At 32.2% G+C, this 22,797-nt stretch overlaps 2 long non-coding RNA genes across 2 annotated transcripts; both read left to right on the forward strand.

Annotated features, from left to right (window-relative positions):
• The first annotated feature begins 531 nt into the window (after positions 1–531).
• LOC133807246 (uncharacterized) lies at positions 532–856 on the forward strand. Its single transcript, XR_009879228.1, has 3 exons — positions 532–603; positions 689–744; positions 822–856. It is a non-coding gene; the product is annotated as an uncharacterized LOC133807246 (long non-coding RNA).
• Positions 857–6,452: 5,596 nt separating this feature from the next.
• On the forward strand, positions 6,453–12,111 carry LOC133803827 (uncharacterized). Its single transcript, XR_009878177.1, has 2 exons — positions 6,453–6,815; positions 11,801–12,111. It is a non-coding gene; the product is annotated as an uncharacterized LOC133803827 (long non-coding RNA).
• The last annotated feature ends 10,686 nt before the right edge of the window (positions 12,112–22,797 follow it).

Below are 22,797 nucleotides of genomic sequence, written 5' to 3' on the forward strand. Positions count from 1 at the left end.
TGGCAACTCAAATGATGTCTAAGTTTCAAAAGTATTGGGAAGAGATTCATGGACTTATGACTGTGGCTGTTGTTTTGGATCCAAGATATAAGTTTATGTTGATCGAATATTATTTTCCTACCATTTATGGAAATGATCAATATGAGATTGAAATTGAGAAGGTCCGCAAGCTTTGTTCTGAGCTACTAGAAGAGTACAGTTCTAAGTTTCCTAATCTTAGAGAAAGAAGTCAGCAAATGGATAGTGTATTAGCATCTTCTCAAACACAAATAGATGATCTATCTAACTTTGACACATATGTTAGAGTTGCATATGGTGTAGAGAATATGAAGTCAGAGTTAGAACTCTATTTGGAAGAGAAATTGATACCTAGGACTGATGAGTTCTTTGATATATGCAATTATTGGAAAGTAACAGGACTCAAATATCCTGTGTTGAATATGATTGCCAAAGATATATTTGTTGTGCCTATTAGCACCGTTGCTTCGAAATCTACATTCAGTACTGGCGGTAGACATGTGGGTTCACACTGAGCGAGACTTCATCCTTCTACATTAGAAGCATTGATATGCACTCAAAATTGGTTGGTAAATGACAAAAAAGGTAAATATACTTATCCTTATATATATATATAAATTCATATTTTATTGTATTATTTCAATATTAATTTTTTTTATTTTCTTTACAGAAGCGACTCCACTAGTCACCATGAATGATGAAGATAATGATGTAGATCCAACTATGGTACTTAATTAAGTTTTTATAAGTCATCAAATAAATTATTAACTTCTATTATTAATACATATATATTTTTTTTGTAGGAGCCATACATAGTTGATCTTGATGATTAAGGTAGTAGGTCAATAAAGAAGAAGAAAGTCATTTGATTCTTTTGACGCATCAAAAGTGGAGTGCTATGCTTATGCTGCATATGATAGTTTTATTTTACTTTGTTCTCTTGAGAAACTCTCAAAAGTGGAGTGCTATGTTGCATATGATAGTTTTATTTTACTTTGTTCCCTTGAGAAACTCTTATTATACTTGGCGAATTCTTGATTTAAATGATGATATAATGATATGATTTAATACAATTATCTCATGTTACTTATATACATGCATAATATGTAAAATTGACATTTTATATGTGCTTTAGAATATCCTTAATTTTAAATAGATTTTAAGTGTAAGATTTATAAAAAAAAATTATTCCATAACTACTCTATGAAAGAATTGTAAATATTAAAAAATATGTTTTATTTAATTATCTTTATTCTTGTAATTATTTTTGTAAATTATAAAATAAAAAATAAAATAAAATATTTGAAGGTGTAGTTGACAAGAAGTGTAAAAAATAAGGATTGCAATAAAAAAATAATTTAAGTTTAAAGAGAATTCTAAAATTAAAATTTAATGTTTCTTAAAAAACAAAAAGGCAAATGGGGCAAACCCGCCCCGATTAAGACGGGGCAGGGCGACCCGCCCCGCTTCAAGAAACTAATCGGGGCGGGGCGGAAGCGAGGCGGGGCAGATCCGCCCCATTTACATGCCTAACAAAGAGAATGAGACAGGTGGATGTCTATGCTATTTGGTAGGATACATAAGAACATAATTTTGAATCTCAACACATGAGAGAATATTCTTCTCACAATACAGAGAGAACAAATTTGTCTAATTTTCTCTCTTGACAAATAACATTAATTGCATGATGTCTCCATCTCATGATGTTATGTTATATTAATTTAAAAATCAAAAGAAGACCTAGCCCTAATCTCTTATTTGTCCTTTACGTGGGCCACAGTCCATTTGGACTGTGGTTGGCTCCAACTATAGGGCTTTGGGCCCTGTGGTATTTTATCTCTATAAAATGTTATTTGTTGAACCTTTATCACATTATTTTGTGTAGTATACGATTATACCATAAGATTAAATATGATTAAATTAATTTTTCAAAAAAAAATTAATCACTTAATTATCAATATAATTTTATTTGCCATTAAATATTATTTCATAAATAATATTTTATATATTATTTCACAAATAATATTAATTTGTGAGATTAAAAATAATACATTATTCTTTTTAAATATTTCCTTTTAATACCAAAATCATTCATCTGTGTTATCAAGCTAGTACGTGGACAGTATGAACCCGTAGATCTAAGCTCCAATAATTTAATTAATTTCACTAACTCTTAGTTCCATTAATTAATTAATTAACTATGAATTATTCCACTAAAAATTCATAGTTGAACTCTCAAAACTACAGTCTTATATTATTAGAAGTTATAACTATAAAGTCATCCATTGATTTAGTCATTGCATGAGTTATGATTCTCTGCTAGTTGTTCATAATTAAAGCTAGGTCTTAATGTCTGTTAACCTCTCTAATTATGTATTTATCAATTAGTTACATTGATCCTATAATGAAAATTATTCTATAAATTTAATTATAGAATGAAATTTCTATTCTCTAATAGAAATTGAGCGCTTTATGTTCAAGCCCCGAATCAACACTAAAAGGAACAACTAATCTGCTTTCATTTAAGTAAGGAGCATATTCCATATCTTTGAAGTATGTTCCCAGATACTTGTAGTTCTATGACTCCAAGATATTAAGAATTCGGTTGTAGGAATATTGAACCTTACCTGATAAGTCAAAAGTCATAAAAGCACAAATATGAGTTCATTACTCACTTCAGCATTGAGGTCAAGTCTCAAACGACCATCGATTGATGAATGTTGAACTTCTATATTTTAACGAAGATTATCAGAAGTTCTTTCTTTCATCGTGTGCTAGTCCAATACAATCTATATTATATACGGTACATCTATCTCTTTGTGTCACTACACTTAAGAGCCTGAATAAACTATTGTGTCTTAACTAGAAGATAGACCGTACTCATAATCTTTATTAAATAAAACTCCCACTTTATTTAGCAATTACGAATAATTTTTATATTATTATCTTGAATTAAATCATCTTCTATATATATTATTATACATATACTTAATTCAAGACCACATGAATAATATTTGATCTTCATGATAAATGACATGTATAATTAAATAGAAATATGAGAGCAAAATATTAACTTTATTTAATAAACAATAATCGTTCATACAGAAATACGCTTTGAGGGAACAAATCCCAACAGTTATCTGGTGATCCTCATCCTCTTTCATCTAACTAAGAAGGACCAGCCTTGTTGTTAGGAGCTTTACTCCAAATGGGAGATCCAATCATGATCAACGCATGAACAAGCGAGGTGAACAAACATGGTGAAATCACTGCAAGTGACCTGGTTATACACGTGAGGAGTGTTGGAAACTCCACAACAGACCTCCAGATTGGAGGCCAACAAGAGCAACAAAAAGTCATGGTTTCACCTCAGCGGCATAAACACCTCAGCCTACGCCTGAGATAAATCTGTTTAGGAAAGGACAATTACAACTACTACAAAAGATGTTTAGTTCATGTTCAATAGAACCACAGTTCCCTCAACATGAGGTAATCTTGTAGTGGCTTTAAAATCATATATGGAAATTCCAACTCCTTGGATAATAGACTCTGGTCTATTGTATCACATGATTGGTAATATTTCACTTTTTCATACGTACAACCCTTATTCAATAGACTTTATGGTGAGAATAACTTATGCTTCTTGGGTCTCTATCTAAGGTAGTAGGGATGGATTCAGTGGTCATTTTTGATATTCAGTCACTTTTGATGGTTCCCAAATTATCTTGCAACCTTATCTCTACAAGTAAACTTACACAAAGGATATGAACTATGTTACTAAATTTTTCTCTACTCATCTTGATTTTTAGGACATGGAATTGAGGAGAATGATTGGCAATGCTAAAGACTGTGGTGAACTCTATCTTATTACGACTTCTAAAAATCCCAATGAACAAACAAACTTTTTCTACTAGTAATGTTTGATTTCTTGTTTTGTCCAATAAAGTAAATGTTATTATGTTGTAGCACTATAGATATTTAGGACATCCTAACTAGAAAAAGTTGTTTCCTATCTTATCCTAATTTTCTCTAATTGGAAAGGTTATTTCCTACTAGTTTATTAAATAATGAAATTGCCAGCCACTTTCAACCTGACACAAAGTTGGTGAAACCTGAGTGTAACTATGTCACGTGAAGAACCTCTGCTTCTTTTTTGCAATTTAAAAACTTATGAGAAATAATTATTCAATCCAAAGTTATAAAATATGTCATCTTTTCTCTATCATTCATACTTATAACGCCCCTAGTTGCCTATCTCTATTAAAATATTGATTTTAATAATAACTTCATAATTTTCATAATCTGATTGAAAATACAGTGGGTCTTTATTTAAAATAGATGTAGAGTTTGGATCCAGTGCTCAAAACAAAAGATAATTTGAAGCAGACTTAAAAATAAATAAGTACATCCCACTGATAAATTAACGTAATGAAAGACTTTAAGGCACTATGGCGTTTTGGATCATTTTCTCGTTCATTGGCTCCCCGCAGCATACTTACATACTTATGGAAAACTGACTCAGCTCACCAAGTATGCCAAACAAGTCTACCTAGTGTTTACCTCCAAGGGGGAAAGTAAGGAGGTGAGCTAAAAGCCCAATAAGGAAGTACAAACAAGATACACAAGCATAAGTGACATATCTCATACATTCTTAACATACTTTTCTTATAGCAATCAGTATCAACATAAGTCATAATCATAAACATGAGGCTATTTGCGACATAAGCATAATCGTACATCATACGATTGTAATCATAACCATAAGATCATTTGCATCATGAGCATAAACATACAACGTAAGATCATAAGCAACATAATCATAAGCATACAACACAAGATCGTGGCTCCCCTTTTGTCCAATGATCACATGTGACTCCCTTTTGGTCACATCCATGGCACCCTTTTGGCCATAATTCACATGGCACCATTTTGGTCATGAATTTCTTTGGCACCCTTTTGGGCAGAATCTTGAATCTTAGGTACGCCTTTCTTTAATAATGTTGCAGCATTATGTTAAGCAAACACAAACACATCTATACATATCTCATAACAAGAGTTCATTCACAAACATAACTGAAAATCTAGCTAACTTTCTTACATTCACAAAACATTCATAACACCATTTTTGGTCAACTTTTGTGATACCCTTTTTGCTGCAGTCTTAACATCAATCACACAACATATAACTTATCATAAAACATTAGTAACATTATAACAATCAAATAATAAATACTATCTAACTTCCTTACCTCAAGTCCAAGCACAAAACTCAAACAACACATGACCACTTCCTCAAAAGCCTAAACATAGCAAGTATAATTTGGTCCAATCACAATTCATACTCACACAAGCATATCACAAAAGTTTGCATGAACTTCTATTCTTTCTAGGTGCCTATGACGAAACCTATAGGTCACAAGAACTTAGAAAACTCATAATACATGAAATACCACTTATCATGCTACCATTTATACATAAAATCATATATTAAATCACATAAGAATTTTAAGCAACCCCAACTTTGAAATTCTAGACTTCGCCTAAATGTACAAAAATGTGACACTTTCACTACAAGAAATAACTATATTAATAGCATAGAAAATGGAAATTATTAAAAAAATGCTATAAACAATTTAGAATTAAATGGTTTATATCTATTATATATAACAAGTGTGTAGATAACGGAAATTCTTGGTTTTAACGGTTTTTTATTTTTTTAATGTTAACTTTAACGGAATATTTTTATATTTAACAAAATATTCTTATATCTAACGGTAGTTTGTAAATACTTAAACTTAAATAAAATAAAACAAATAATTAAAAAATTAAAAAAAGATATTTTTGAGATATTTTACAATGATGATTTTTTAAAAATAATAAATAATTAAACAAATTAAAATATGATATTTTTTTAGATATTTTATAATGATAATTATTTAAAAATAATAAATAATTAAAAAAAATTAAAATATGTTACTTTTGAGATATTTTACAATGATAATTATTTTAAAATAATAAAATTTAATTAAACTTAAACTTACTTATTAGAATAATATCATATTAAATATATAATATAATCTACTATTAATTAGTAACAAATTGATTATTTTTTTAAAAACTAGCAAGAAACTTAAATTTAAAATACATGTATAATATTTAATATTATATTAAACATATAATATATAATTGTCCTTTTTAAATTAAAAAAATAAAACAAACAAAAACTTAAATAAAAATAAATAAATTATTTAATTAAAATATAATATTTATTTAAAATTTATATGATATTACTATAAATTTAATAAAAATAATTAATAAATTTTATAAATAAAATTAAATAAATGTGCATATTATAAATTGGATCTAGTACATTTTATATATAAAGAAAAGCTCCTGATTTTGGGGGTAAAATTTTGGGCTATCCCGTAATTTTTTGGTTCACTTATCTCACCGAACGAAATTAAGTCTTGACAAAAGAATAAACCTACACTAAACTATACTGCCACTCTAGCCTCCCTCCTCTCTCATGACTCAATCTAAGTCTCTCTCAGACTTTGTTCTCGCCATTCCCATTGCCCTCACTCTCTCTCTCTCTCCCTTTCTGGTTTGGCACCGCCATTGGCTGACCTCCCTTTCTCAATCTCTCATCCTCTCTCAGCTGTGGACTAAGGCTCGATGACAAAGGGACAAGCAGGGGCTAAGGTCGACAATGAAGGGATACCGACAGAGCTCTAGTGGCGAGGGCTTGAACGGTGCAGGCGAGGGTCGACTGTGTCTTTATTGAAGAGGTCGAACAGGTGAGTTTTTTCCTCAGCTTGTTTTTTTTTTAATTATCTTGGTTCAAAATGGAGATATGTAATATGATATTTGGGATATATTTTTTGTTTTGAGATCTCTGTATATATTTGGGTTCAAAACAGAGATTTGAAATGTTGGATTAATCATTTTCCCTAGTTTGTTCTTATGTGAGATCTAATGGCTAGAAACCGATTATCATCTTCAAAATTGAGGTATTGTAGCACTACTTATTACCTCAAGATGCCTAATTTCTCTGCTATGAACTTCATTAATTTTATGTGTTAGATTGATTTTTTTGAATCGTCAAGTCTGGTTTGAGAGCACGAGGTATCTATATTTGATTTAAAGTGTATATTGTTTGAATGATTAGATGCATGATCCATCTCTTATTGTTTAATTTTTTATTATTGTATATAGATTATTGGTAGTACTCCAAAGGTTTATTTATTCGGAATGTTGAAGAGGATTTTCCAAATTGGTTGGCTTTGAGACTAATTCTCAATACTTGGTTCTATATAAGAATCGAGTGACCAGAAAAGCAAAAATGAGTGTCCTTTTAGGAGTAATGTATAAAGATGATACATGAGTATTTCGTGATAAATACATGAGTATTTATTGTCATCTTTCTTTTAGTCTTGCTTTTGGTGGTGTTGGGGATGGTTGCGATATAGGTACCAATCTTTATATACAATATATAATAAAAGCAAATGACTCAACTGTTAGTTATATCTAACAACTAAAATTTTATCTCTTCTCTAGAGATTTTCACAATATTTTTCTTTTTCCCTTCTTCTACTTGTTGCTATGTTAATCTCTTACATCTTGCTCCGGTCTTTCCTTGTCTCCATGTTATTCATATCTAATTTCTCTTTAAATTGTTTAAGGCCTTCATCCAATTTGCATTGTTGAAAGGTAATTGCTCAAATTTATTTGATGCATTCGTTTTGGGTGGATTAATGTGCTTTTCAAAATAATAATTTTGCTGGGTTTTCTTTTTTCAAATGAGGGATCTTTTGGATCATTGTTGCTGAGTTGAATGTCAGCTCTTCTATTCTCTTATTTAGGTTTAGGATTTTATTTGCTAATCTTTGAATTTGAAATATTAGTTTAATTATTTATTAGTTATATAATTCATATTACGAGTAGAAATGCTGAAAATGTATTTTTTTTGTTGTAATTTCTTTGATGTTTTTAGTCTAAATTGTAATGTTTCTGAAGAAGATTCCAAACCCTCATAAGCAGATTATTTATGGTTCTATTATAACAAGACTTTTATATGTGAAAGTTTCAAACTGAGATGCATTTTCTTGTAATTTATTTTGTATTCAACCTACACTCCACTAAAAAAGACCTTAGTTTCGGATGTGATGGAATTGGTATTTAAGACATTATTTAGGACTTAATGTTTATTGATGATTTGAATCTCACTCTATTTGATGTGCTCATCATTTATATTTACTTTCCTACAAAAATATAAATAGAATGTAGATGACCATGTTTTTTCTCAAAAAAGAAACAAAAAAGATGTGAGAAATGTTAGAATGGAAGGCGTTATGGTCTGTGAATTTTTTTTAATAAACATATAAGAGCTTTAACTAGAGCTTCAACTGCCAACTGATAACTTATTCAAGCAGTCTTTGTGGGATAAGGTGGATGAAGATATTCAAAAGGGTAGCATAGTTTGACCAAATAAGTTCTTACAAATTTCAATTGTTTAGTTGTACTTCACCATGTTTCTAACATTTGTCCTTGGTAGGCATTAAATTTTTTATGGCAAAAGCAATTAACCACAAAAAAAAAAAAATGCGGTTCAACTTGTTGTTTTGAAGCCATGAATTTTGCTGAAGGAAACAGAGTTCATAGCCTCTTTTTTTTTTTCAGCCATGTTTATATGTTTAGTTTGTCTAGACTCTTGAACTCATAATCACCAAAGGTTCTGATGCTTGATGGTTGTCAATTTCTAGCTTAAATGTCACTGTTTTTTTAGGTATGTTCAATATTGTCTTTGCCATTTATTGGATCTTTATCCTCAACTTTCTTTTCAGCCATGTTTATATGTTTACACTTGCTGCTATATTTGTTTATGTTTAAGTGGGCACAAGATCAAAGCTGTTATTTTCTTGTCATTTTTTGTGTTCAAGTTAGATATCTATAAGGTCTTGATTAATTTCCCCACTTCGTCTCTTTCTTGTCCACTCCAATCCTATTTGTTATGTTAGAAAGTGAGCTAGACCAAATAGCAAATGGAAAAGGTTCAATAGACCTATATTCTTGGTGTAGAATAATTCATATAATGCATATATTTATGTGTGGAATATGTTCTCAGTGACTCTTAAAGGTTTCAACTAATTTTAGGTTATCTTCTACAGGTATAATTAAGTTTCTTTTGTTAGCTTACTAAGAGTCCAGTGCACATTTTAATGTGTGAGTGTGAATGTAACTTGTAGTTGATATGATGCTAGGTTTTCTACCTCAAAATGAAATTGCTGAAAAATCCCTTTGAAAATCCTGATGTAGAATTAATGCCATAGAACACTTCAAAGGTTGTTGCAATTAAGCTAGTTATAGAAGAAAATATCCCAATTTTATTTTCTTTTAGATTTTATTTTAGTAATGATTTGCTCTGTTTTCGTTCTTGTGAAATTGAGTGATTTCATATTTCAATGCACTTTTGATCAAGTACTGCTAGTTTCTCTTTACATTTCATTATTGAGTGGCATTTTGTAATTTAGGAAAGGATGCTAAGAAAGTTCGTAATTCAAGCAAAATCTTGCACCTAAACAGGGCAGTGGTATTATTGGTTTTTCTGATGCTTCAAAAAAGTCTTTGTCAATGGAATATGTAAGTTTGTTTTAATGATTGTGGTTTTTTACTTTTGAGGATTTTATTTGATTGTTTGAGCTCTAATGGTAGATTTGTTGAGAGGAATGTTTCACTACTTTCTCCAATATAGTTTGTTTTGGCTTATCTAGTTATTTGACACTTTTTTAATATAGTGAATCATTCAGTTGATGTATTTTCAATGGAAATGCTTGGTTTACATGTCTATTTCATGTTAACAATGCTAATTTATTATTGTCTTGATAAATCTACATAGACTTGTGATTTTCATTAGTTTTTTCTGTTTAAAATTCTTATAGCAGTTCTACCAATTTCCTCAAACTCGTATTACCAATATTAGCTTAATCTTGTTGGAATTGAGGAATATTTCTTTTTTGTTTGTTTGTAGATTTTATCTTTATTCGTTCCTTGTTTTAATTTTTTTCTAGAGGATATTAGATTGTTTGTGAATAGTTCCTCTCTGTCTGCTAGAATGTCAGGTACATTGGCTAGTAGTAATATTATTATTTAACATACTTGTAGCACATCAATTTTTTCTTTTATTTTAATTGTTATATTAATTTAATTGTTAGTTGTTAATTGTTAAGTGTTAGAATTTTAATTTTATTATTTGAATTGTTTGGTATAAAATAAGTGGTTTGTATTTTGTTAATTGTTTTATTTAATCATTTTATTATGTGAGTTCTTGAGCTTTGATTGTGTGCACCAAAGTGAATGTTTAGTAAAAATGCACCCTAGCACTTGTGTGTGTGCATGTGCACTGTATCCATGATGAGCATACATTAGTTTCTATGCATAGTGTATTTTTATGCTTTTATTTATTTATTTATTTTTGATTAATTAAGAAAAGGAAAATGAGAGAAATAAAAAGACTTGTGTTCACACTAGTGAGAAATGAGAAACAAATAGTAAGAAAACACTTGCCATTTTTTTTTGTTCGCGTAACCCTCAACCCAGCCTTGGTAAAAAAGTAATAATTTGAGTTGTAGATGTCTGATTTAGACAAACTTGGTACTGTTAGAAAGGTAATTCAATTATCTACAACGTTTTATAAATAGTATTTATCGAAAATCGTAATGTAACTGGGTCAAAATTAAGTCTCAAGTTACAGGATGTTTGGGTTACGAAAAACCTCCTTCGAATTTTCATTTTTTTTTTCTTTTTCCTTTAACTTTGCTATCACCTATAAATAAGTCCTTAAGTCTCTTACAATAACCTTTGAAACCATATCCATCCATCTAGAGAGAAGGAGAAAAGAAGAGAAAAGAGAAGAAAGAAAGAAAGAAGAGGAAAAAGAATAGGGATTTTTTTTTTTCAAAAATCCATAGGCATGTGATCTTGTAGTAGTGCTATGAATCTTTTAGTCTATCATTCTTCTTCTTAATTCTAAGAGCATTGTTATTTTCTTTGTTGTGAGTTTCGAAAACCCTAGGTATATTAAAGAGGAGGTTTTAGTTTTTCAGTTGTTGATCTCCTATGGAAATTTATTGCCTTATTTTTGTTTTGATGTTGTTTAATTCTTGTTCATGATTTTGAAATATTCTTTGTTGTTTTGAGGAAGCATGTTGATGTTGTATTGATCATTGTACTTAAAATTTTCTATGAATTATGTTATGAAAGGTATAAACTATTATGTTGCAAAGTTATAGTGTTGTGGAAAGTATAAGTTATGAAAGCTAAAGTGTTATAAAAAGTATGAATTACTATGTTATGTTATGGATTGTTGTATGTCTGCTCGTATGATGTATGAAAAAACAGTAGGTTGTTAGCGTGCTGAACGCCACACAACAAAGGAGTTACTAAGGATATTGGTGTAACTCATAGGGCGGATGCACCGAGGTTATTCAAGGACCAGGGTTCCTGTTTACTTCATATAGGTCTCATCGGTTTATGCTTTTGCTGGTTATCTCATGATGTGACATGGACAATAGGAGTGCTATGCTCACATGAAGTGGATTATGATTATGAATATGATACGTTATGACTATGAATACGATATGATTATGAGATGGATTTGGTATAGTTATGTTATTAGTTTTACGATACGTATGTAGTATTTCCTTGATATTTCTTGAAAGTGTTGCGTTTGATTGTACTTTCTTATTGCGATTTTAGCTCACTCCCTTTACTTTCTCCCTTTCAGGTAGGCGATAGTGTTTCTCCTTGGCACGCATAGTGATGTGAGAAGTTCCGATGTCTAGGCACGTATGACGCGGGGTATCCCATGGATGGTTAACGATCTAGATGGTCGCCAAGAAGTTTATGAATTTATATGTTGTGTTTTATTTTATGCACGTTGGTGAGACTTATTATTTTACTTGTTTTCTTTTAAAGACTGCATAAAGATACTACAATTTTATTTTAAAACCAATGGGCCCAAATTGCATGTTTTATCAAGGCCCTGAACCTTTACTCTAAAATGATATTTTTTTCTAATAAATATGAGTTGAGTGATGTATTAATGAAGTAATAGATTAAAGTGTTCTTACAAATGGTATTAGAGATATGTTGTTCATGTTTCTAAGGACCCTTCGTATACATGCTAAATACTGGAAAATCTTACATCAATATGTCGTAAGTATTTGCATTAATTGTTATTTGCTTTCCTTATTTTAAATAGCTAGGTTTGTGAGTGTAGTGTAGAAAGTATGCCTCTAGTAATTAGGATTTCTAGAAAGAAACTTCTCGAAGAGATCAATGGGATCTCAAGAGTTCATATAGACGAGGTAAACGATGGAGATAAGTGGATATCAACTCCTTGAAAGGTGTTTGTTGTGAGTGAACGTATTTAATGGATGAGATGCATCATAGGAAACACAAGTATGACACTATCAAGTTTCAAGTAAAGCGAAGAATGGAATAAGACGATGATAATATAACTGGACACTATCAAGATCAAAAGACACAAAAGCTTTACAATGCGACTGTTAATAAAGACATAGGTTAGGGAGTTTACTCCGCGACATTATCTTGCGAGGTGATGTTAACTAGATAGATACATGTAGTCACTAAGGAGTCTTCAGTAGAGGAGCATACAAAGTGGACACGACACAACATTTTGTAGAAAACAACAAAACCTCGACGGAGTGAGTGGAGACTAAGGAGGTGGAGAGTTGAGTAAATACATGAGAACCTAGATCAACATAAAGGACAATGACAAGCTACGAACCAATGCAACAATGAGGATAAGTAATGAGTTGCGACATGACGAAATAAGACAAAGGCTACTAGTACGAGCTAAGGATTTCCAGGGACAACAAGATAATTAACAATCCTAAAGATGGATGCTAGAATTTGGTGGGACGTGGTTAAGTAGACACAAATTTTAGACACCATGACCTGGGCTGATTTTGTACAAGTTTTTAGTAAAAAGTACCACAACGCTACAGTACTAGCAACCAGAGTTAATGAGTTTGTGACATTGACACAAGGTAGTCTTCTAGTCACAGAGTATGCCCAGAAGTTTGATAGACTGGCAAGGTTTGCATCTGAGATAGTCCCAACAAAGTTCATGAGAGTTCAGAGATTCATAAGAGGCTTGAAGCCTATGATTGCCAAGGATGTCAAAATGACCAGTACAGAGCTAGTTAACTATGCTGAGATTTTGGACAAAGCTTTAGACGTTGAGTACATGAAGAATTGTATATGGAAGGACGGTGCTACAAGGAGAGAGACTAACAAGAGTAAAACCTATAAAGAGAGTAATAAGAGGAGGCCCAATAGGGTTAAAACAGTGACACTAACAAATAGCCCAAGGTTGCAGCTCCCAATGGTAATAAAAACAACCACAACAACAATCATAATCGAGGAAATCACCTAAACTGCAAGACCAAGTTCACCAATTGTCCCAAGTGTTCTCGTAGACATTTAGGAGAATGTCAGGTAGGCTCAAAGAGATGCTATGAGTGCGGTCTAGCAGGCCACTTGAAGGAGGATTGCTCACAATGGAGGGCAAGAGCTAGACAAGGAAACAATGACAATCTAGTTCTAGCTATAGTGTTTGCTTTGACCCAGGGAGAGGCAGCCAACAGTAACACGACTGTCACAGGAGACATTATGTCGTTAACTAGGTGGTTATAGTAGCTTCTATAGTAGTTGACAACAGAGAGTGCCCAGCAGACCTCATAGAGTTAGACATACCAAATTATGATGTTATACTTGGCATGGAATGATTAGCCAAATATGGAGCAACGATAGACTGTCAGAGAAAGACAGTAGAGTTCAAACCTGAAGAAAGGGAACTATTTTCTTTTAAGGGAGAAGTGACGGGATTTCACATACCTATCATATCTACATTAGAAGCTTGGAACATGATGTAGCATGGGTGTTCAACATTTTTGGAAAATGTTGTGGATAAGTCTAGAGAGGTCGAGCTAAAACCTAAGAATGTTCACTATGTTTGTGAGTTCCCGGAGGTATTTCCCGAGGACTTACCAGGTTTACCCCTGGACAGAGAAATCAAATTTGTGATCAAACTTGCACAAGAAACATCACCAATATCCAAAGCACCCTACCGAATGGCACCTATAGAGTTGAAAGAACTCAAAAGCCAGCTACAGGAATTGTTGGAGAAGAGGATCATATGACCTAGTCATTCGCCATGGAGAGCACCAGTTCTGTTTGTGAAAAACAAAGACGGAAGTATGGGAATGTGCATCGATTATCGAGAACTCAATAAGGTCACAATTAAGAAAAAATATCATTTGCCTAGGATATATGACATCTTTCATCAACTGCAAGGGGCAGCAGTGTTCTCTAAGATTGATTTGTGATTCGGGTACCATCAATTAAAGGTAAAATAGGGAGATATTCCCACTATGGCACTCAGAACCCATTATGGACACTATGAGTTTATAGTGATGTCTTTTGGACTCACCAATGCCCCATCGACATTTATGGATATGATGAATAGAGTATTAAAGGACTTTTTGGATAAGTTCATAGCGGTCTTCATAGATGACATCTTAATCTGCTCTAAGACTAAGGAAGTGCATGATGAGCATTTGAGATTGACGCTCAACAAAGTTTGAGAACATCAGCTCTATGCTAAGTTTTCCAAGTGTGAATTCTGGTTAGAACAAGTAACTTTCCTAAGACATATAGTATCCAAAGATGGAATAGCAATGGACCCTGCTAAGATTGAGCCCATTAGAGACTGACACCAACCCAAGAATGCCTCTATGGTCCGGAGTTTCTTAGGACGGGTTACTATCGAAAGTTTGTCGAGGGCTTCTCTAAGATTGCCACACCCTGGATCAACCTGACCTGCAAGCACCAAAAGTTCATATGGATTGTGAAGTGTGAAAAAAGCTTTTAGACTATAAAAGATAAGTTGATCTCTGCACCGATCCTTTGTGTTCCCACAAAGGGAGAGAAGTTTGTTGTGTATTATGAGGCATTTAAGAATAGATTGGGGTGTGTGTTGATGCATAATGGGAAAGTGGTAGCATACGCTTTGAGACAACTCAAGGATTATCAGCAGATATACCCCACCCATGATCTTGAATTGGCAGTTGTAGTGTTCGCACTAAAAATATTGAGGCACCATCTTTATGGAAATAAGTGTGAGATACACACCGATCATAAAAGTCTGAAGTGCTTCTTCACTAAGAAAGAGTTGAATATAAGACAACTGAGGTGGTTAGAATTAGTAAATGACTATGATTGTGAAATTCTATACCACTTAGGCAATGCCAATGTAGTGGCAGATGCATTGAGTAGGCAAGGACATGGAAATGTCTTAGCTCTAAGTACAATAGAGACACCTCTGTAGAAAGAAATTATTAACGCGGGTATTGAGTTAGTAAATAGGAGGTCTAGAAAACCTCACTCTACAATCCTCCCTATTAGAACAGATCGGAGAAGGGCAGAAGGTAGATGACGCCCTAATAAAGCAAGCGGCTTTGGTAGAAGAAAGTTGTAGCGGTGACATTGCTATGCCTAACGGAGGATTTATGCGATATAAGGATAGGACTGTGTGCCTAACAATGATGAGATTAAGGCTAGTATTATGAAACAGGTGCATACAACACCCTATTCCTTACATGCATGGTCAACTAAGATGTACCAAGACCTTAAAACATTGTATTGTTGGCCTGGAATGAAGAAAGTTGTTGCTGGGTTTGTTCTTAGATGTTTGACATGTCAGCAAGTGCAAGCACAATACCAAAGGCCAGTCGAACTGCTTCAACCACTTTACGTTCCAGAATGGAAGTGGATTTTGTGGTAGGATTACTTAGGGCCACCAAACAACATGATTCTGCTTGGGTAATAGTAGAAAATGAGATAGTGAGGCTTCATGGGGGTGCCAAAGTTGATTATCTCTGACAGAGGGTCAGTGTTCACATCGAACTTTTGGAAGGGTCAGTGTTAAATTTGAACTTCAGTACCGATTTTTATCTCCAAACTGATGGGCAGTCTGAGAGGACTATTCAGATTCTAGAGGATATGTTGAGAAGTTGTACCTTGGAATTTTTGAGTCTTGGAGCCGATACTTATCCCTGATGGAGTTCTCCTATAACAATAGTTATCAGTCCATTATTGGGATGGCTCCCTGTGAGATACTTTATAGGCGCAAATGTAGATCTCTCTTATACTGGGATGAAGTTGGAGAGAAGCAAGTTTTAGGCCTCGAGGCTGTTAGGGAAACCATTGGGGCGATCGATAAAATCCGCCAAAGGGTGCTTATTGCTCAATGTAGGCAAAAGAGCTACGCAAACCTTAAGAGAAGGGACATCGAGTTTTCAGTTGGCGAGTTTGTGTTCTTGAGAGTCTCGCCAATGAAGGGTGTTATGTGTTTTGGGAAGAAAGGGAATTTGAGCTTGAGATTTATAGGTCCATTTGAGATTTTTGACAGAGTTGGGCAAGTTGCGTATCGTTTAACACTGCCCCTGGTACTAGCCGAAACACATAACGTCTTTCACATCTTGTTGTTGCATAAATATGTGTCAAAAGCCTATCATGTTTTGTGTTATGAACTGTTGCAGCTAAAGCAGAATCTAAGTTACGATGAACAACCAAAGTGTATAATCAAAAAGGGAATCACGGAACTAAGATCCAAAATGATTCCATTAGTTAAGGTCATGTAAAAGAATAGTATGGAAAAAGAAGCAACACGAGAGCTGGAGGAAGACATGAGAGATAGATACCCTAAGTTATTTAGCATGAAAGAATTTCGGAACGAAATTCCTTTTAAGGAGGGTAGATACCCTATATTTTTTTTTATCTTTATTGTTGTTATATTAATTTAATTGTTAATTGTTAAGTGTTATAATTTTATTTGTATTATTTGAATTGTTTGGTATAAAATAAGTGGTTTGTATTTTGTTAATTATTTTATTTAATTATTTTATTATGTGAGTTCTTGAGTTTTGGTTGTGTGCACTCAGGTGCATGGTTAGTAGAAATGCACCCTAGAACATGTGTGTGTGTGTGCATGTGCATGGTATGCATGGTGAGTTTCCATGCATATTTTATTTGTATGCTCTATTTATTTATTTATTTTATTAATTAAGAAAAGGAAAATAGGAGAAATAAATATGGAAGGCTCTAGAAGACGTGTTCACACAAGTGAGAAATGAGAAACAATGGTATAAAGGGTGTTGCCAATTTTTTTAGTTCCCGTAACCCTTGACCCACCCAACCTTAGTAAAACAGGCATAACTTGAGTTATAAATGTCTGATTTAGACAAACTTGGTACCGTTAGAAAGCTAATAACTTTTTAGAAATATTATTTTTTTCACAATCGTGGTGCAACTGGGTCAAAAACGGGTCTCAAGTTACAGAATGTTTGGGTTACGAAAAAATCCCCTTCGAATTTCCATTTTTTTTTCTTTTTCCTTTAGCCTAGCTGTCACCTATAAATAATTCCTTAAGTCTCTTACAATCATCTTGGAAACCCTAGATGTCCATCTATTGAGAAGATGGAGAAAAGAAGGAGAAAAGAAGAGAAAAGAGAAGAAAGAAAGAAGGAAGAGGAAAAAGAATAGGGTTTTTTTTCTTTGAAAATCCACAGGTATGTGATCTTTTATTAGTGCTTTGAATCCTCTAAGTTATCCTTCTTCTTCTTAATTCTAAGAGCATTGTTCTTTTCTTTGTTGTGGGTTTCAAAAATCCTAATTGTATCAAAGAGGAGGTTTTAGTTTTTGAGTTGTTGATCTCTATCAAAGGAGGTAATGAAAATTTCTAGCCTTGTTGTTGTTTTTATGTTGTTTAAATCTTGTTTATGATTTTGAAATGTTGGTTGTTGTTTTGAGGAAGCATGTTGATGTTGTATTGATTATTCTAGTCTTGATGGGTATATGTTATAGTGTATGTTTTTTTTTTCCTTTCAATATTGTTATGATGAACACATGTGTGGTTACGTTATTTTGATTAGAAACATGTTAGTCCTTATTTAAATTATGAAAGAAGAATGTATTTTGAATGTATATTTCGGCATAAGCATGTAGTTGAGATTAATATGTTTCCTTTGAATCTTGACATGAGTTTGGGTTATGATATGATAATTTATGTGAGAAAAATTGTGATTCATGAAATTGTTATAGAATATAGATTTCAGCTATAACATATTATATGTTTAGGGATTCCTTTGGTTATTTAAATTACGGACATGAAAAAGTTATTGTATAAGGAGCATGTTAGAATTTCTTTTGAGATAACAACAAAAACACATTTGAGTTTAATATTGATTATATTGTAATGCTTTGGGCGTGAATATGTTAAGAATGTATGTTTGAGTTAGGAAGCATGGTAGAAATGTCTTAATTTGCTTTGCATTTTTTTCATTTGTGCCTATTAGGTGTCTCGGCCAAGGTCTAATACTTGAAGTTTATGTTCCTAAAAGATTTAGTTGTTCAATTGTATGCCAATGGTAATATAAAAAATACAAATTTGATTAGACACATGTTTGTAATCTCATTTATTATCAATAAAAGAATAGAAATCAATGTTTGGCTTGGTTAATCACTTTGTTCATATGTTTTATTTTCATGATTATTTGTTTAATATAAACTTCTACTAAATCCCGAGCATATAACTAATCATATTTATAGTGACATAATCACAGTGGAATATAAATACGACTATATGTTCAAAATAAGTTAGTCAGTGCACATGATTTTCATTGACTTGCCAATCAACGATATGATCTACTTACACATCACAATGTTATGTTCTTTTCAAAACATTAGCAAAGTAGATAAGATCGGATGTATTTGTTACATCAGACTGGACCGATATTGACAATTGATAGGATAAATAAGCATATCGTTATTATCTATTATAGTTATATCATATAGTTGATCATAGGTCAATTCAATCTCAATTCTGAGTGGTTAGTATTCTAACAGATTGTATTATTTGAGTTATTTGACTTGTTCGTTACCAGCTTACCCTATGGACTAGCCCATACTTACATCTTGGCAACAAGGTAATATAATTGAGTGTGAGTGTTAATCATAGATATCAACATCTACAGTTTCTGATAAAGAAGTGAAACGATGGTTTCCTTTTAGTTTTAGTCAAGGTGCTAAATGATAGAGATCTCATTTCAGTAATTAATATTAGTTTACTGAAATATCATTTACAAGGAACTAAGTGTTTTAAGGATAAAATACAATGAAGGGTAAAACTGTATTTTAGTCTCATCTCATTGTAGACCGTCTATAGATGATTGAGTGACAATTATGGTTGTATCAATGAATAATTAATAACGTATCTATATTGCTTATAGTGCATTCTATGAATTCAAGAGTGCAATTTCGAGTCTCTTAGTGAAGTCACGAGGAATTAATAAGTTAGTAAATTTATTTGTTAGATTTATGATAACTTATCGGAGCTTGATTCAATAGGCCCATGGTCCATACTGTACCTTGGATTAAATCATCTAGATAGTCTCAGTTAATTTATTTAATTATCAATTAGAATTATCAAAGTTGACCATGTCAAATTTGGATAGTTTCACAAAGTTATGTAATTTAGAGAAGAAAAGAGAAATTATGACAGATTTATTAATTAAGATAAATTTGTATCTAAATTAATAAATAAGTTTAAATCAAGGTTCAAATTATAAATAATTAATTTGATAAAGGATTTGAATAAATATTTAATTAATTAATCAATAGAAATAATACATGTCTTGATTTTAAGTCCAACAGGCTTATAATTAAATGAGAAATTTCATAGGCCTAAAACCCATGATAATTTCGACCTAGGGCTGATATTATCTATTATTTTATTAATTTTTTAATTAGATTAAATGTCATAATTGAGTCTATAAAAGAAGTGCTAAGTGAGAGATGACAGAAACAAGTTTTAGAGAAGATTAAAAGATCTAGTAGGTTTTAGATTCTCTCTACAAACATAAGTCATTTTCTAAGCCTCATTATTCTTTTCTCTTCTTCTCTCTGTATCTATCTCATGTGTTGATAATTTCCCACCCTAGTCTATGTGATTCTAAGAATACTTTGGAAGGCTGTGAAGAAAATTGAAGAACGGTTCAGTTTCTTGGTAATACTCAGCGACAGAAAGGATACAAATGTTAGAGAAATTGAAGGAAATACTCTTTCATTCCGCTGCATATAATGTGTAGAGTCCAAGAACTTTACTTAGCTAATTTTTTAGTAGTATTATAGTATGTTTAGTATTATCTTTGTTACTGTGGATTTTTGGTTCAGACCGGGAATTATTTGGACACTCATAGTAGTACTTATAGATTTTATAAGTTTAACCTATAGTTTAAGAATATTAAGTATAACCTAAGGTTTGATTATATGACTGATAATTAAGGATTATATTTATTATATTATAAGGTTTAGACATCAACCAATAGGATTTTAAGCACATGTTATGAATGGTGATTAAGGATTAAGTATTTTTGAGGATTAAATTTAATAAGGAGTAAAGTTTGAATGTTATAGGGTCAGTCAGCAGCTTTGAATACGTTGAGGGCTTAGTCAAGGCTGTTTACTCCATTCAAACTTAGCTAAAAATGTGTAATTTTGTGTTTAATTATTCAGCGTGTGCCGATATATCGCAGCTATAGGGGGCGATATATCGCAGCACGTAGATACGGAAAACACGAGACGATGCACGGTCGCTTCGGGCATACTAGCCCAGGCGATATATCGCCTACAGGGGGCGATATATCGCCTCCTCCAGCATGAATTCAAACTCTTTTGAATTCTTTTCCTTTCAGCCATTCAAACTTCTTCAAAAGTCCAGCATCTTTTGAACGAGTCTTCAGCCTCTGCTGAACGATTATTCAAATGATTTTCACCTAAAAAGCCATTATTTTTATTCAAGTAAAATCAAGATACTTTCTTTCCTAAACTCTATAAATAGGACCTAGTACCCAGCCATTATTCACCTTTTGCTCTAAGTTCAGAAGCTGCTAGTGCTAAATGAGTGTGAGAGTGTAAACACCTGGTTTGGGAAATCATAAGCTTATCAAACACTTTGGGAAGTGAGGTTCTATAGTATTTCGGTTGTGGTGTATTTGATCTTACAAGTCTTTGAGGTAACCAAAACTCTAGTTCATTTGTTTTAAGTTATTTTCCCTTCTCTTAATCTTCTACTCAGTCTCCTAACCCCATTTTATTTTGGTTAGGAAATCTAAGCTCTTGAGCACATAAGTTTTGGTAAGTGTAACTTTCAATGGTTTAGTCTTTCCATCCCTTTCATTTCATCTCTTTTCTTCTTTAGACTCACTCTTTTTAATGGTTATTAGGAGTGTTCCAAAAAGTCCCAACTCAGTCCACATATCCCGGTAACTTTGGTAAGGAAAATAGGCTAGAATCTATATGTTTATGTTTATGTTATTTTATGTGTTATGTTATGAAACATGCTATGAATTATGTTATTTGTAGGCTTGGGCTTATGCCCTATTTGACTAACAAGACCCCAAAAAGGTTATGGGCATATGCCCACTTAGCTAGTGGGACCCCACTAATCTCATGGGCATAAGCTTGTTTAGTCTATGGGACCCCAAGTAATAATGGCCATTATAATAAGTGTATGTATTATGTGTTATGATATGTCTTTACGTTTATTATGAAGTTTATGTTTATGACTATGTGTTAGATTTTCCTTGCTGGGCATTAGGCTCATTCCTTTCTGTTTTATGTGCAGGAAAATAGCTTTAGAGGCGGTAAGATTCGTGACGCTTAGAGGATGTGTATCGATGGTGAATGGAGTCAAGGGGCCGAGCGTTATTCGATTCGAGGATGTAGTCTTGTTTATGTTTTAATGGTTTTAAATGTATTTTCCGCATTTTCTATGTAACTCTTTTTACTTTAAGTTATTTTTGTTTTAAAGACAATGGGTACCCATATCCTACTTATTATTTATGAAAGTAACCTTTGTTTCTAAAAGTTTATAACAAATTATGGTATTTTCACAAATGTATGTTTTAGTAAGAATTTGTATGTATAGTTCGATAATGGTCCAAGAGTCTAGATTAGTGGGTCATTACATAATGTAAGTGTTCCTATCATTATTTCTGATTGAATTCAATTTTAGAAACATGTTCTAGGTTATCTTATATTAATATGTTTAATATACGATTTACATGAAAATAAACAAGATCATTTATAAGTTTTCCCAAAACTGGCCTAAGAGCATTTGGTAATCTTTATTTTCATTCATGAACATTGTAAAATTGAATTAGTTGATGTGTTGAGTAATTAGACGGATTTCATGTTTTTATAAAGCATACATAATTTTATGTGATTATTAGCAATTTTAGGTTATTTTGTTGTGTTTTCTATGTCATTAATTTTTATATATGCTTTATTTTGTGTAAAACTTAGTAAAATTATTTAGAAAACGTTTTTGGATTGAAAAATTACACAAAATTTTATTAAAAATATTTTTACGAGCTCTGGCCACAACCACTTTTTCACAGGTCGCGGCGTGCGATTAATTTTTCTTAAAATTTTGAGCTCAGGCTGCGCTCTGTGAAGATTTTTTCTTAAATTTTCAGGCTTTGGCAGTGTCCATTTTTTTACTGGGCGCGACTTGCGATGATTTTTTTTTTAAATTCAAATTTTGAATGTATTTTTTAATGGGTTAATACAAAAATATCAAATATTTTCTATTATTTAAAAATATATTTTTTGAAATATGATATTTTTGTTGTT

The sequence above is a fragment of the Humulus lupulus genome, chromosome X (genome assembly GCF_963169125.1).
Source record: "Humulus lupulus chromosome X, drHumLupu1.1, whole genome shotgun sequence".
In the NCBI taxonomy this organism is placed as follows: Eukaryota; Viridiplantae; Streptophyta; class Magnoliopsida; order Rosales; family Cannabaceae; genus Humulus; species Humulus lupulus.